The sequence below is a fragment of the Lathamus discolor genome, chromosome 5 (assembly GCF_037157495.1).
Source record: "Lathamus discolor isolate bLatDis1 chromosome 5, bLatDis1.hap1, whole genome shotgun sequence".
Classification (NCBI taxonomy): Eukaryota; Metazoa; Chordata; class Aves; order Psittaciformes; family Psittacidae; genus Lathamus; species Lathamus discolor.
Window position 1 is genome coordinate 56,583,691 of NC_088888.1, and position 15,885 is coordinate 56,599,575.

At 39.6% G+C, this 15,885-nt stretch overlaps 1 long non-coding RNA gene across 5 annotated transcripts in view; it reads right to left on the bottom strand.

Annotated features, from left to right (window-relative positions):
- Window positions 1-326: 326 nt before the first annotated feature.
- Window positions 327-15,885, bottom strand: part of LOC136015255 (uncharacterized) — a 30,317-nt gene continuing 14,758 nt past the window's right edge. For all 5 annotated transcript variants that reach the window (XR_010613128.1, XR_010613127.1, XR_010613125.1 and 2 more), the window contains 2 exons: window positions 2,549-2,617; window positions 327-900 (listed from right to left, as the gene is read on the bottom strand). This is a non-coding gene — a long non-coding RNA (uncharacterized LOC136015255). The remainder of the gene's footprint in view (window positions 901-2,548; window positions 2,618-15,885) is intronic.

A 15,885-nucleotide genomic window follows, 5' to 3' on the forward strand; every position in this document is an offset into this window, starting at 1 on the left:
AGTGGAATATACATAAAGGGTCAACCACCAAGCTTTCCCTACAGGCTGCTGCTATAGCTCTTGTAAGCCTGAAGTACAATCTGTGTGAATTCCTGTTACTTCAGACCTTGAGTAAAGCCTAAGCCAACTCCCCAAGGGATACTAGATTTCTTAAGACAAACAGCACAATGCAAAACAAGCAACTGAAAATGACACAGGAGCCAAAGGTACGGTGATGTATTTCAAGGGGATACTCTCCTCTTCTTGTGACCACTATTTGTCCTGATCAAAGTGCATAACATTGGAACATTCTGGCAATGATAAGGTAGTAAAGAACAACACAGTCGCCTTGTAACTCTCAGGCATACTATAATTTGTGTTTTGAGCTCCAATAATCTTTATTGATTTGTCTGTATTGATCCCCATGAAAACAAAAGAAAAATCAGTCACCAAACTTGGTCATATTTTGCCCTGGAAAAAGCACAGAAGGCCACAGGGAAACCATCCCAGAATGTCTGTAGTATCAAACACTCTGCACAGCACCTCACAGCCAAATTTGATGCAAGCCCTCCAACTTAAAAAAAGGTACTACACATTTAAAACAACTGAAAGTGTTCCCAGGAGTCCCAACTCTGCACATAGTAGGATCTCCCTGAATTAAAAGTGATTAAATTGATTAATTAATTAGCTTTAAATTAATCCTATCCTCCTTGAACCTGGGTCAGCCTTTGAGATTTCTCTGTTCATGATGAAATTGCCTAGAGCAGGCAAGGTAGATGGCATTTCTGAGAGCTTCTGAAGAGGTTGTTCTTCCAAAACCAGGACCCTTTTGGTAAATTTTATGCTGTCCTTGTGCACCTGATTCAAGTACTGCTCAGTGGTTTTGATGGCTGATTAATTTTCCTTCTCTTCTCACATGCCCTGCAGGAAGAGCAGATGGCACAGTCATCACACCGGATATCTAACAGACACTGATACAATAAGACTGGCAATAAATTTTAAAAGCAAGTTATAATAACTGTTCCCCAGAGTATATTTAAAATTCAGCTGTGACAACTGAAACCCAGTTCCATTCATGATCAATGGCTTTTTTTCTTAAAAGGAAAATTCAAACCTATATTCATATTTACTACTAACCCTTCAAGACAGCTTGCTGTGGAAATGGCACAGAAGTAGTACCCATTTTTTCTTAGCTTATGTATGAGGAGTTAGGCTTTTCCCAATTAGACAAGACCTTCTATACTCAGTGAAACTGCTTACTGGTATCCTAAAAGACTGTTTTCTCTTACTAAGAGGAGGAGTTACTAACTTGAAAAAGGTATATTGTAAACAGGCTAAGATAGCATTCAATTAAATGAAGTTAAATGCAATTAAAAACTTCCTTAAAAAAATCCAGTCTTAAAATGCTTGGAGTCATATCTCCTGTGCCCACCCGCCCCTGCTTTATAAAGGAGACAAAAATGAAACAAAAATCTGAGTCTAAACTCATTTCTTAACATGGTAAGAATGAGTTTCACATTGACGCCAGATTGTCTGATCTTCAGGGCTTTATGCAAAGTTAAATATCTTTACTAAAGCTTCTGGATGGATGGTAGATTTAGGAAAAAAAGTAAGGAGGCTTCATGGGCAGTATGACTGGCAGAAAACTTTATAGGAGTTTTAGAGCAGTTTGCTGTGGCTGTGTGTTGGAAATTGTGGAAAAATAGTTCCTATGGTAAAAAAAAAAACAAAAAACAAAACCAAAACAACAAACCACAAACCAAAAAAACCCAAACAAACTAAAACATAACCCACTCCCCCCCCCCAAAAAAGAGAAACAACTCCCCAAAAACTCCCAAAGCCCAACCAAAACCCCAAAAACAACAAAACATAAGCATATTTGGTCATCCAAACACTGTTTTATTCCAAAATGAACAGCAGATACAAAAAACAGTTTGCACGATTTTCTCCAGATTGTTTCTTCAAGTAGGATTTCATAACATAGAACTTACAAACATTATGGCAATGAAGGGCTCATAAATCAAACTGAGTAAGGCATGAAAAGCTTTTATCTAACCTGAAGCTAGTTTAGCAAGCATATACTACATCCATGGTTTAGTTATTCAAAGGTCTCTATTTCATGCTATTTCACATGCTGAACATTAGAACCTCCATAAAGTAACTGTTCTGCCAGGTCAATTCCAGATCATGAGAAAGCCTTCAAAGATCATCAGCCCTTGCATTGGTTTACTCTGTGCAAAAGCACAGGAGAAATTCTTCACAAAGTACCAGTTAGCAACTTAAAAAAAACCAGGCATGTAAAATGAATGGTGTTCTTAAGAACCTTTAAAATTAAATTTATTTTCAAGAATAAGTTATATTTGATGAATCTGCTTCTTAAAGCCATTCAGAAATATTATTTGAATGGACACAGCCCATCTGCTCTATGATTGTGGAGTCTGTCACATCAAATCCTTCCCCACACTAATGGCCATTTAACAACTTTCTTTAAGCTATTTAAAGTGGAAGATCTGCAGACTGAAAATTGAAAATACAACAAACGAAAGTGGTTAATCTAAATCTAATTTACCTGAATCAGAACAGGCAGAAGTGTAATCTTCTGTGTCTGTCAAATCCACTTTTTTCATCGCACAGATTCCTGTAAGTTTTTATAAAGAAAAAAAGAATTACTTCATTTCCAAAACTATGACCCAAATTTGTGAGATAACTAGTGTAAAAAATGATTTTCTGTACTTTTCACAGGATTATATTTCTTTCCCAGTCTAGTTAAAACCACTGCTCTAGCAGCCGCACACTACAGTTCCTTTGACAGCTGGTGACTGAAATGCTATCTATGCTGCAACTGCAATTGCAGCTGTCATTATCTTTGTTTAATAGTACAATGTAATCAAGCTATTTTTTAATTTGCATCAATGTAGTTTTCCTTGTTAGGCCATTTATTCTTCCCCACACAAATGGGCCATTATGTTGAGAATGTATGTTAAAAAACCCCAACAAAACACAACAAAGCCACAACTGGTAGTCATCTGTATTTTTCAGATCCAAGACCTAAATACAGACAGAGCATCTGAACTTCGCAGTTCTGACAGATTCTGCCTGTTCTTTGCATGTTTGGTGCCTTATCCTGAAACTTTGAGCCAGCATCTGTACTCTAAAGCTGTATATAAATTCTTCTTTTACCAAGCCAGTCACACACACAGGACAACTAGGACATTCTACTTGCAGATTTACTAATTATATTACTGAAGAAGCCCATAAACATAATAATCTCCCCCTACTCACAAGAAACAAAGTTTTTCCTCCACATTACTGTTCAGAAACTGCTGTTCTCTAGTTCTCTTTAGCTAGGTGCTGCTCCTTCAAAACCAGAGAGAACACTGCAAGCAACCTCAGGATGTAAAAGGCTCTAGTTTGAAAACATTTTCCCATCCCAACCTCTCCCTACAATGCCTTATTATTCAATCCTTTCCACTCCCTCCCTGCTGGGCTACCTGCTGCGCTATACTGCAGTAACTACTAGATATTGGATTAAAAAATCCACACCAAAAAAATAATTCTTTAACGCCCATAGGACAGTAAACTTTTAACCTGTGCCAGTTCCATGATCCAGTTCAGGCAATTCAGATGCAAAAGCAGTTGCATCATCCCAGGTGGAAAATGTTCTAGGAGTGGAAGTGAAGAGCTAGGAAGCTTCAGTTAGGGCATATTATACTATAAGATTCTCTTCTCCCATTGAAGGATTTGTGAAGAGGCAACAACAAAATAACAAAAGCAAGACAATTCTGTTCTAAAATACTTTAAATCATAGGAAGAAGCATAGGTTAAACAGTATTCCAAGTGCTCTGTATTTTCCTAATCAACAGAGACAAGTGCCAAACCAAAAACCTGTGCCAAGAAGAAAGTATTAGAAACAATACAGCCTCGGGGTATAAGAAATCTCTTTAAAAATTAGAGCATTATAAAGCTAGGAGTAAATCTTGCTTCCTGTGTGCATTTCTATTGGAGCATGTAGGAGATATTGTAGAAATAAAACGAAAGCATTGTTTGTGTAATAAGTTTTAACACTCTATTAAAAGCAAAACCAAACTACAAACATAAAGCCCGGGTAGCCATCAACAAAATACAGAGAAAGAAAAAAAAGAAAGATACTTCTTTATATCTATAGACCTAAAATGACACATCCATTGATATTTCTTTTCAGACTTACAAAAACATGCTGTTAGATCTACGGAGTTTCTCTGGAAAAAGTTAAACAAAAACAAACAAACAAAAAACACCCCAAAAAAACCCAAGCCACATCTATACCCTGACAACAGCAGTTTGTAAGGCTAAATCAAGATGATGTAACTTGAAAAGAGAAAAATCACTCTCTCTTGTTGTGTACGCAGTTTCCAGGTGACCATGAAGCACAGAGCTCTCCTTTCAAAGGCTTAAAAAGTCAGGGAACACACAAATCTGATACACAGGCCCTAGCCATGGTTTCCACAGAATGACATCCTGTCAGGTCTTTTTCTTTTCATCCCCATTGTGAGGAAGGTTTTTCTATTTAACATCCATAGGACAGCCCTACCAAACCCAGCATCAGGTGTGTGGCTGGTACCCCCTGCTCCCAACCCCTGGTAATGTGGTTATCATAACTAACAATTTCATAAGGCAAGCAGCCATTCTCTGTGACCAAACAGGTCATGTATTTGTTCCCTTTCCCCTCATTATCAAGCGCTGAAGGTCCTGTGAGCCAAGCAGACAAACCAGACAGATTTCTTCTTCCCCTCCCTGCTCTCCTCAAGGCTCCTGGGCACTAGACCAATTACTCCCTTTCTTGCTGGCCTTGAAGGTCCCAGGCACACAGCCAGCCAGGTGCTGTTGACAACCCATTACACAACAGCCCACAGAGCACTGTCTGTAAAATCAACCAGGCTCTAAGTGGAGAACATGGACCTAAACTGCTGCTGGTCACTGAGACCTGACTTCCCAGTGAGCAGGGACGCCTCCACTGCTGTCTGCTTCCTCCCAGGAATGAGGGAGTGACTTGTATTCTTTGACTAAGTGTAAATTATGATTGTTACGTTGATATAGCAAACCGTGTATTAAGATTCTATGATTTGATGCAACCTGCAGAGGGTTAAGGTGATTAGAAACATTAAGTTGCACTGTAAATGTTGTATTACACTACTTACAAACTGTACTACATTGATTCTGCTTGTAGAAATTGTGTGCCATTCTAACTGTAAATTCTGTGCTGTACTTATCATAATATGCTGTTATGAAAATAAAGCTTTAGTTGTAACTACGGTTTAGCATCATCATAATTCTGTTCAGGATACCTAAAAAACCCACTCTGTCCCCTTAGTGTCAGGTGACACAGGTGTGGGTACCTCAGCACTGAACACATGCACTCAGTTTGCATAAATACTGTTTACCTCTCTACTGAACAGATGGGATGCTCAAGCCTTAATGGAGACCTTTCTGGCTGGGCCAGCCACCTACTTCCTTTCAGCAGACTTGCAGCCCAGTCACCCTTTCTATCATGCATGTTCTATATGTTCTGCACCTTCCCCCAAACACCAGACTTGCTGCTTCTGCATAGCAAGTGAACGTGTTCACCATACAACCAGCCTGAGAGGGGGTTCCTATAGCTGTTTCTACTGTTAGCCCACAGTCAACTCAGTTCTCCTAGAAAATACTGTTTTCACCATCAGTGTAGCACAAAACAAAGGACCATGACACTTTCTTCTCTTCTCTGAAAGATGCAGTAGCACTCCAGAAATGCTGCTGTCACCTCAGTAATGCACCAGTCCACATCCTGCCCCATCTGCCAAATCAGTCATGCTAACACTTGAGCCTTCCAGATTTAGTGAGCATTAGTTGTAGGACTCCAACTTCTGACTCATCCTCACTGACAGGACAGCTGGAGAGGTTAAAGACATCTGACAAAGGCATTTTGAATCACCCCACTACCTAAAGTACAGGATCAGTGGGATTTTAAATCAGAGCCTCACCCTTTTAAATACCCATTTGAGATAACTCACATAAGCTAGACACTGCTATACTTACTAGCATGAGGGTTTGAAGAAAAAAGATGCATCATAGACAAAATTTATGTAAAGGGTAGGGTAGAGGCTCTTACAAAGCCTTCAAAAAAAAAAAATCATAAAAATACTTTTACAAAAAAGTTTTGTCAACCTACCAGATTTTGGCTACCAACATGCCAGAAGTGGCATATTTTTCCAGTCATTCTGCCAAAGAAAATCCAAACCTGGGTACAATGCTTATTTGAGTGTTGAAGGATTCTGACTTAGTATCTGCCTTGCTGATCCAGATAAGGCAGCATCAGTTCTAACTATTTCTTCTTTCTTAATGTAATCTAAGCTTGCACTAGTGATACAGTGGTTTCTGCTCATCTCCAAGCAGCTGCAGATGAGAACAGTATGTCCATTTACAAGTACAAAGCTGACTATACTGACTCAAACACAGCACAGAATTCTCACCTCGAATCTTTTGTACTCTGGGGGAAGCGAACTGTGGTAGAAAATGTTCATTTAAATACAGCATTGCTGCATACACAACTATGGGTGTATGCTGCTCTTCTATTTAGATAGGGATCTGGAACTGGCAAGGAATACAGAGATACTGCTATGAATCAACTGTTCACGCAAGATTATTTTCTTAGGGTTTTTTTTAAGTTACACATAGGCCTTAACAGACACCCCTAATTTAACTACAGTATTACTGAATGAAGCCATATACTGGCAACAATAGTTTTGTTTTTAAAAACAGAGTAAAATTTTTGTTGCTGCATAAATGAGTAAATGACCAACTCCTAAACCCAAGGATTTATACTGCAGGAGTCAGAGGCTGACAGAAGTTGTGTATGCCTGGCCAGTTCTACTTGTTATTCTATATCTTTTCTAAAGGGAAAGCTTCCTAGGGCAAGACGTCAAAGCACTGGTAAAAATGGAAAGAACCATTATATCTAGCCCTACCACCTGTTTTCCCTTTTTCCAGTGTGGGATCACAAGATCCTGCTTAACAGCAGTTTAAGTTCAAGGCTTGACCAGAGCAAGAATTACTCCTACAATACGCTGAATAATCCTGAGGAGCCCACTGCAAAAAACGCAACTTGTGAATTGTAAGAAACTAAGTTTGTTAGCACCTTTACATCAGTAACCACTGAGGTAAAGCAAGAAGAGGTGGCAGCCTCTTCTCCTTTGCAAATACACAGTGTTTTATACCACAACATCCCAAAATAATAGTTTTGTTTTGGATGAGGCTTATCTGATGAAAACCACCCACCTTTCAGAAAGTATAACTTGCTGAATTGTGTCTTAATAGGCACATATCCTCTCTCTGGCTCCTTCATTTCACAACGACTTGGAAAAAAACCCACAATTTCTCCCCAAGAGAAAGTTAACAATGCCTGCCCTCGTCAAAAGATCACAAGTAATCTTTTGATCTTTCTTCTCCACAAGACACTAGGCATTCTGCAGGAGAAAAATTCAGACTTGCTCCCAAAGATGCTCTCAACAAGTGTGACAAATGCTGGCTTTAGATTAAACACTTCCAAATAAGATTTTAGTTAGAAAACAGAGGGTGAATCTGAGGTGGTAGTAGAATGTGTTCAGACCAAATACACCACAAAGTTTTATGTTTGATTTTTATTGTTAATGACTTAACACAACAGTATCTTTGCATTACCATTCAATGTACTCTACAAACATTTATAGGCAGATGAACTGCAAGGAATGTGAACAAGGAAAGCCAGCTCATGCTGTAGGGAGGAACACATAGGCATACTAAAAATAAAGCATTAACACACCCCATATGCTGTGCTGCAGCAAATAACTGTTATTTAGAATCATTCCAATAAAAGCTAACGATAGCAAAAGTTCAGACCTACTATAAAAAACTCCTGAAGGTGACTGAAGTCAGCCATATACTTCACTGCATAAACCCCACAAGTTTTACTGAAAAATTTAGTTTCTTCCATTTTGGAAAGAATGTATAGTATAAGCCTTAGTATAACATACACCCAGTTGAACTAACTATGCCAGACAGGAGTTGAAATGCAAGTGGTAAAACAAATTGTCTTGTACACTGCCTATGACTATTTTTTCTTAAAAGACTGACTTGTTTTGCACTTCAGTTGTATCTTTCTATGGAGTGAGTTCTGTCTGAACCTCTGTGTTAATACTACTATGCAGATGCACATTCTCTCTCGAGCTGTATGAGCAAAACAGTTAAAAATGGAGAAGGTCTCTGCTAAAGCCAAGTATTTTTTCAGAAGTAAGATTCTTTGTTGTAACAAAATCATGTCATTTCAACTCAAGCAATGGTGTTTTTCAGCATTTTTTTGAAGCCACAGACAACATATGGGTGTCTCTGTGCGCATCCATAGTGAATAGTCAACAAATAAGCAATTTTTTTCCATAACTTTAAACTGAAGATAGCAGCCAGGACTGGATTATTTTTTAGAATACATCAGTTAATCAGTTAATCTTGCAATTGGGGAGAAGTTTAAGGAGATTTAGGAGAGGTAAGTCTTTTAAACAATAGAAACAATTCACACTGTAACATAACAGACAATGTCTACTGGCTGTAGCATGGAACTGGGTGAAAACCTCATAATTTAATGATGCCACTGCCCTGTGCAAACCTTAACCTAATTTTCACTCAATTTATAAAATGGTGGTAGCTTCACATACCCTGCAGTGGAGGTGTGAAATTGGTTAGTTACGTTCCGAATTCTTGAGGACTGGCATCAAGCTTCTCAATCTCAGCCTTGTTAAGGTGCTCACTCACACTGTCCGTGTAACCACTTCTTACAGGAGTATACAGACGGCGAGCACTACGTTTTCTAAAGATTTTGTTTCGTTCTCTTGGTGTTAAAACACAGAGGTCTTCCTATTGGCTTATTCAGTCTTTTGCTTTGTAGCAAAGCAGGTAAAGTATGGAATCAAAACAGGACACCTTTGCTCAGTAGCCCTAACTCCAGCTCATCAGAAAATGTGAAAGAAAGTACAATAACTTAATGCATATTAGAAAGCTTCAGTAAATTACCATTCTACAGCTGAGCCTGTGAGGTAACCTGACATCAGCAAAACCATATGTCTGGCATTAAAACATGCAAGCATATTCTAGAAAGGCCCATTTAAATGAAAAGTTGCATGGTTCAAGTTTGTTAGACAGGTCTAAAGTATTACTGAACCACCCAAAAGAACTACAGTTGATTTAAAGCATTATTGACATCATGTCTTTGCTCTGTTCCAGAAGATGTATTTCATTAGCACCTGAGATGGAAGTTTCAGCGTCCAAATATATGTTCATTCTGGTATATCCATATGATGAATACTAAAACCCCCTTTAAAAAAATCTACTAGAACATTTATGCTTCATGCAAGAGAGGAGTTGCACTAAGAACTGGCATCAGAAATGGAGCTGAAACAAAAACAACATTCTCACCTCAGACCAACATTGAACTTAAGCTGCCATTCTGAAGACTCTGCTTTTGTACATGGCAGAACTCTATTCGCATTCAGCAGCAAGAACTAAAATGTGTCTCATGACTCATTTGGAGCAACTGTTGGACCACAATAGCTTACATTCACTGAACACTTTACTCTCACCACTGCCTGCTTCTGCTTAAACTCCACTTCCAACACAAAGAGAAACCACCAAAACCTCAAGATTCACTTTTCAACTCAACCTGCCAAGTGAAAAGGAGTTAATACCCTGAGAATCAGCAGACATGTAAGAATTCTCTACGGAGACAGAAAAAGGGTCCCTTTTCTCACCCTTGTTCCTGTCATCATAAGGGACTGCTGCCAGCCCTCTCTTCACAGAATCACAGAATGGTTTGGGTTGGAAGAGGCCTTCAAGATAATCTAGTTCCAACCTGTCCTGGGTTCAGCTGGAACAGTTATTTTTCTCCCTCCTAGTAGCTGGTGCAGTGCTGCGTTTTGGCTTTAGTCTGAGAACAATGCTGAAAATACACCAATGTTTTAGTTGCTGTTAAGTAGCACTTACCCTGATCAAGGACTTTAGTCTCTTGTGAGAGGAGGGGCACAAGAAGCCGGAAGGAAGCAGAGACAGGACACCTGACCCAAACTAGACAAAGGGGTATTCCATACCACAGCACATCAACAAGGATCAAGACAGACTTTCTACCACTCCATTTCTGCATTCAGAAATTTGAGAATGAATTTGTCAAAATTCTTTTTCAAGAGAAAAGTAAGTTTTCCATAACATTTTGATCATAATCACTCTTATTTAACTCAGCTGGTTTTGTTCTCTTCATTGTTTAGTATTTTTATGGGACCCTTCATAGGTTAGCATCTGTCATGGAAAGGAACATGGTCCTCTGATGGCTAGAGATGCTAGGCCAAAGTTATGTTTCTACTCTTTAAGCAAAACACAGTTTTTATTCAGTCACTCAAACCCCTCTCATCTCTGAAGGCCCCAAACTCCATTTCAATCAACGCTTTAATTGTACCATGAGTTTTCAATAAATAAAGCTTTTCAGAGTAATTCAGAACACAGATCTGGCACTTTAAAATTCAGTAGGGAACTGAATGGTCCCAGGTAGCTATCCAAAGAATAAAAATAAATAAAATGGCATTTTCATTTAAGTACATTCTACCCTTGCTTGCTAAGTTACAGTCCCATGCACCTAGTATGTAAAATACTAAACTCGAGTTGCAGAACATTCTCTCTCAGTATTTCAGATTAAGTATTGCTATGCTACTTAATGCTTCATATAGTGTATCTTTCAGGAAGTGAGCACTTTCATATGTTCCAAGTGAGTCTAATAAAAAAAGCTAACTCCTCAATTTCTGTGTTAAGATTACTGTGCTAACAGTATAGTGTGACTATTAAAATATTTTTCTACCATTTTTAGGTTGTCTCGAGACTGAACAAATGTCATTTAAACACTGCATGATATTAACTTGAATGCTTAAAAATAAACATATTATTAAGTACAGCAATTTAGAATGACCATAGGTAGGTAGTAAGAATTACTGTAACTAAGGCATAATTTCAGAATGCCATGAAGAACATGTTTTTTTCAATATCTGATCCTGCAAAACACACATCAGAACACAATAGAACTGATGCAGTTAAGTATTATTATTATTATTAAAAATCCAACAAAACATTAAGACTGTACAAAACCCACACTGGTACAGGGGAGCCAGAGCACTCTTATAGCAAAGTCACAAAAGTTAGTATTTTTCATCTGTATACATTCTTTACTGCTTTCATATAAAATTATTTATATCACACATTGGTAATAAGAAAAAAACACACACACTGCAAGAAACTATTACCTGCATCAGCGTTGTTTTAAGACCACAAAAAATGATGATGATTATTACCAAGCTAAAAAACTAGGGAGTTAGAGCTCAGGGTAAAATGATAAATCTCTGAAGGGAATTTTTCTCTGCACCCTTAGGAAGTGCTGAGTAGTTCTGACTATACTAATTAGCTACTACACTCATTGTAACATCTGTCCATAAGCTATGAATTCAAGTGTAGACTGAGTGTAGCTCCAGCCATGACAGACTGAATGCGTGCTGAACAGCACCAGTTACTCTAAAGAAGTGTAGTGCTGTTAAGTTCTTGGAGCTTGTTTCTAGCTAAGAACACTGGGGGAGGGGAGAAGGCAAACAACCAACCGAAACAAAAGAAGTTTTATAGGTGCTTGAGACCATTTGTTTTTAACCGCTATCTCAAGTGTGTGGATTGTGAATTACTTTTAAGGGACCTGTGAAAGACAACTAGCAAGACCAAATCTGCTAACACTGCAAATGCTGTACATGTATGTTCTTATCCACCAGATTTCATAGAAGTTCCATTCAGAAAGAGCCTTGAAACAGATTTAGAGACTTCAAACACTACAAGGTTTACTGTGTTAAAAAAAAGCTTCTGAAAGGGATTTCCCCTCATTTAAAGCACTTTTATAGCAGCATTAAATTTAATTCACTCAAATAGCCATGAGCAAATCCATGATTTGCAGTCAAAAGACCTTTTCTTTAAATAATTATTTTATTATTTGATGTGAGTATTCTGCAAAGGGAATTAAACACACTCTTCACATTTACATTACTCCAGTATCAAGGGTGGGAGTGTTTCCTGGACTGGATCTGACAGACAGAGTAAAATTCTCAGAGAAACCTATAGTAGATACCATGTTAATGATGAAGATCAATGCAGAAGAACACCTAGGTGAGCTGTTTTCACAAAGTTAACTTTCACCATCTGTTTCACTCACTGCTTTTGTAGCAGGCCTGGAGTTTGACTGTAACACTGTAATGCAACATTTGGGGAGGGAGGGGTGGAGAACAGACCACATACCACTTGATAGTAAAAAAAAACCTTTCCACATCAGCCTAACTCTAGATATTAATGTGTAATTAAAAAAAAAAAACAATGCATCAGAGTGATTTTTTTTAATCATAAGACAAGAAAACTCAGAATCATGATGTAGAATTAATTACATTAAATTTCTCTTTACTAAAATTATGGATGCTGACACTTTCAAAGCAAAAATATACCTTGAAGTTGTGAGGTGAAGGAAGAGTTAGAGTGCTGATGCCCCATGAAGACAATCTGTTGTAAACTGACCAAAATTTATTTAATGCATTATCTTCAAAAGCCATAAAAATCCCCCTACAGTATTTGGAAAAGGCTACAGCTAGAGGCATATAAAATGCGTCCCTACATTCTGTTGGTTACTAAAGTGTCACGATTTCAGTAACATTGAAAGCACACTGACATCTGGCTTCTTCGGATTACTGTTAGAAGACTTGGGGAGTGTTTGCACATTTTGGTAGAAGAGTAAATTCACAGAGTCTATGAAAGTTTATGCATGTTGGGGCACTATGGCTATGTTTTTGGCTCTTAAAGAGGTTTTCTCAGTAATTACTTAGCAGTAAAAAAAAAAATAAAAAAATAAAAAAAGTGAACTTGCATACTGGAAAGCCATTAGCCATTACAGTACTAGCACACAACTTTTTATTGCTAATGGAGCAGATGTACTACAGGACTTATTAACAGTACAAAAGCCATCATGGCAAACAAGCCTTGCTGGCTCCATCTTCCTGATCACTGTCACTGCCTAAACAGACAGGTCATACTGATACTATTTTACTTCTTTATTTATGATAGAAATATCACACATACTCATTCATGAGAAAAGACATTAAATACTCCACCTAAAATAACCAGGTATAAGTAAATAAGTGGGTACAAGTAGGAATTACCAACATGAACCACCACTAGATAATTCTTATTTAAATCTAAATATGTTTTTGAAGTTCATTCAGCTGGCAATTACAGGTAGACACCAGTATACTCCTCAGTGTCAGAGGTACATAACCCGGACATAATCAGTCAATTTTAAAATATCTAAAGTTTTATGTTTTAGCATCACTCAGTAGCTATGGATACTCACTGCCTCAACATTGCTGTCGATGCCTCAGTTGCTTCCAAGATCAATAACATCCTTCCAAAGGGCTTCCTCTCCCCTAAAAATTCAAGGGAAATATTCCAGTAGATCTTAAAACCCAAATTTGACAGAAAAAAGGTGAAGGGAAACTTGGATTTTGTAAGTAATTGTGAACTCCTCAAAACAATTACATGCTTCCTTCATCGTGAAGTAAAACCTGAATGCATGAAACCAGAGAAGATCTAAGGAGATAAAACAGTGCAAGTGAACAGATCATTATTGACACATCCTAACACCTTATTAAACTGTTTTTTAATTTAGTTATTATATCAAGCAGGAAGCACACCTTGCATAAAGTAGCCACCAGAAACAAGTTTTTAGTGTTCTTCACTTAGTGACTGAAGGGCAACAACAAATGTCATCCCATTGTCCTGGGTTCAGCAGTAGCAGTTACTTTTCTCCTTCTTAGTAGCTAGCGCAATGCTGTGTTTTGAATTTTTGGCCTGGGAACAGTGCTGATAACGCCGATGTTTTCAGTTGCTGCTCAAATGTTTGGTCTGGGCAAGGACTTTCTGAGCCTCATGCTCTGCCAGGGAGGAGGGGAGGCTAGGAGAAAGCAGAGACAGGACACTTGACCCAAACTGACCAAAGAGGTATTCCATACCACAGCACGTTGTGGGAGATTGGCTTGTCAAAAAGGGTCACATAGATATGCTGCAGCTGGTGGAGCAGGAATGTGGTAAACATCACAATCATCAGGTTTAAGACCAGAAGGAGGATGGAACAGAGAATCATCACCAAGGACACAGCATCCTCAGAAAGTTACATTGTATCTAACAAAATATGTGTGACCTAGTTAGAAACCATATAAATAGGTGTTAAGACTTGCAATAAACCAAGCTTGCTGTTAACTCATATTGAGTCGTCCAAGTCTTCCTTTCACGACAGATGGTGACCCCGACGTGATACTTGTCTTCGCTTGGATGGTAACAACACCACGGCCGTGAAAACTGGCACTTGGCTCCGATTTTGCCCCAGAGGGTCAAAGCGGCGCATCGCGCGAAAGGACGACCGTATAGATGGGATCTGGGCGCCGCCGGACTTGCAGTGGCTGTATCGACAGTGTTGCACCAAGGAGGAGGAGCAGCCGAAGCCTCGTAGGGCAACGGAGTGCGAGCACCTTAAAAGGGGGTATGGAGAGGCAAGCTGCCCTAGATTTATTAAATTGCTTTTTAGAAAAGTGTGGCATTAAAGAGAAGGAGTTAAAGAAGGAATTAGCGGGAGTGGTAGCTTATGGAGTAGCGAAAGGTTGTTTCCTCGACCCGAATACGATCTTTGATCGTGACGAGTGGCGGAAACTAGGAGATAAGCTGTGGGCAGCCACCCTTGACGATGATAAGACAGCAAAAAATTTGGGAAAAACCTGGTGAGTAGTTATTAACGCGTTAGATCAGCATTGTGCCGAGCAGAAGGCGGCAAAAGCCACCACTGAGTGACTCAGCACAGTCTCCTCGAACACCTCAGGAGGGGCGGGAGACCCATGGCCCTTGCCGCCCCTCACCAATACGGTTTATATACCACCCACCGGCTCTCCCTCCTCCTCAGTCCTTGCTTCCCTGGGTCTGGCTGAAAAGCTGCCCCCCGAGGACGCAGAATCTGGGGACGTGAGTGAGCTGGTGGAGGAGGGAAACCTGCAAGTTGGCAACAAGGGCATAGGTATTGATCGTGAATGTACATGGAAAAAGATAGCAGCACAGGCTGCCCAGGAGGGGGATCTCGAGGCTGCCGCTGATATGTTACAGACATTCCCGGTGACCTATCAGCAGGGGCCTCAAGGTGGCCTTACAGCTAGTATCACACCGTTAGATTGGAAATTGCTGTCGCAGCTGCGAGCGACAGTGAGCGAATGTGGTATTCAGGGGGAGCCCGCTAAACAAATGTTGGATTATATTTCGGGGGGAGGGTTATTACTCCCCAATGATATCAAGAGTCTCACCCACCTTATATTAACCCCACACCAGCAGCTGTTATTTAACGCACACTGGCAAGCATTTTGCCAAGAATCAGTGGCCGAACAGCGCCACCCCGGGGATCCTTTATACGGGCTGACTATCCCCGAGCTGATGGGGTTGGGTCCTTTTCTACATACAGAGGCGCAGGCCCTCCTAGGGCCTCACAAAATCAGAGAGGCAATGGCCATTGCCTGGCGCACCATAGATCGAATTAAGGCCCCTGGTGGGTTGCCCTCCTATATGTCCCTGAGGCAGGGCTGGGACGAGCCACTAGGTTCCTTTGTAGACAGAGTAGCCGCAGCCATAAAATCAGCTGGGGTGCCGGAATATATGCAAGGAGCTACCTTAAAGCAGTGTGTCTTGCAAAACGGGAACAGCGCTGTTCGAAATCTTATAGTGACACTGCCAGGGAATTGGAGTGTTGAGGAGTTATTAGAACGTGCCGCGCAA